The sequence below is a fragment of the Rhinoraja longicauda genome, chromosome 14, assembly GCF_053455715.1.
Source record: "Rhinoraja longicauda isolate Sanriku21f chromosome 14, sRhiLon1.1, whole genome shotgun sequence".
Classification (NCBI taxonomy): Eukaryota; Metazoa; Chordata; class Chondrichthyes; order Rajiformes; family Arhynchobatidae; genus Rhinoraja; species Rhinoraja longicauda.
In genome coordinates, this window is record NC_135966.1 from 4,848,142 (window position 1) to 4,849,884 (window position 1,743).

Below are 1,743 nucleotides of genomic sequence, written 5' to 3' on the forward strand. Positions count from 1 at the left end.
GTCTGTTATACTTTAGCCGAACTGCAAGATCTAGAGGTCACAGTGCATGGTAGCAGAATGTGAGATTAACCCACCACCTACAACACAAAGGAGCTTGGGAATGTTTATGTTTGAGAAAATAAACGTCCTCCTTCAAAAACAAAAGGCAAAGTGCTGGAGGAACTCAGCGGGTCAGGCAACATCTGTGGAGAACATGGATAGGTGACGTTTCACAGAGTGCTGGAGTAACTCAGCGGGACGGACAGCATCTGTGGAGAACATGGATAGGTGACGTTTCAAAGAGTGCTGGAGTAACTCAGCGGGTCAGGCAGCACCTCTGGAGAACCCAGCGGGTCAGGCAGCATCTCTGGAGAACATGGATAGAGGTGGGGAGAGGTAAGGGGGAAGAGGGGTGGGACAGTGAGAGAAATGGATGTGCATTGGGGTGGGGACCATTGGAGAGAGGGAAGGGGATGGGTGAAAAGTGAAAGTTCATACAAAGAACAGCAGATGCTGCAAGACTGCATAAAACACAAAGTGCTGGAGTAACTCAGCGGGTCAGGCAGCATCTGTGGAGAACATGGATAGGTGACGTTTCACAGAGTGCTGGAGTAACTCAGCGGGTCAGGCAGCATCTGTGGAGGACATAGATAGGTGACGTTTCACAGAGTGCTGGAGTAACTCAACGGGTCAGGCAGCATCTGTGGAGAACATGGATAGGTGACGTTTCACAGAGTGCTGGAGTAACTCAGCGGATCAGGCAGCATCTGTGGAGAACATGGATAGGTGACGTTTCACAGAGTGCTGGAGTAACTCAGCGGGTCAGGCAGCATCTGTGGAGGACATGGATAGGTGACGTTTCACAGAGTGCTGGAGTAACTCAGCGGGTCAGGCAGCATCTCTGGAGGACATGGATAGACAGACTGAAGAAAGCTCCCGATGCAAAGCATCACCTTTCGTTGAGTTTAGTTTAGAGATACAGCAGGAAAACAGGCCCTTCAGCCCACCAAGTCCATGCCGACCCCGTAGACTAGCCCTATCCTACACACAAGGGACAATTTTCAGAAGCCAATCAACCTACAAACCTGCATCTCTTTGGAACGCGTGAGGAAACCGGAGTAGCCGGAGAAAACCCACGCTGTCACGGGGAGAACGTACAATCTCCGAACAGACAGTATCCGTAGTCAAGATGGAACCCGGGTCTGTGGCGCTGTAAGGCAGCAACTCTACCGCTGTGCCACCGTGCTGCCCAGCTATCCATGTTCTCCAGAGGTGCTGCCTGAGCCGCTGAGTTACTCCAGCACTTTGTGAACTACGTAAACATACAAAGTTATGAGGAAATGTGTGGCTGACCGGTCATAGAAACATAGAAACATAGAAAATAGGTGCAGGAGTAGGCCATTCGGCCCTTCGAGCCAGCACCGCCATTCAATGTGATCATGGCTGATCATCCAGCTCAGTAACCTGTACCTGCCTTCTCTCCATACCCCCTGATTCCTTTAGCCAGATCTAACTCCCTCTTAAATATAGCCAATGAACTGGCCTCAACTACCTTCTGTGGCAGAGAATTCCACAGATTCACCACTCTCTGTGTGAAGAAATGTTTTCTCATCTCGGTCCTAAAAGACTTCCCCCTTATCCTTAAACTGTGACCCCTTGTTCTGGAAGTCAGTCCTAATTGTCCCTGGAGAGCTCTTTGTGTGGCAGCTGTACTTCAGGTTTTGGTGCTTGTACATTTTAGGAGCCAGGTTGTCCCAGGATTTA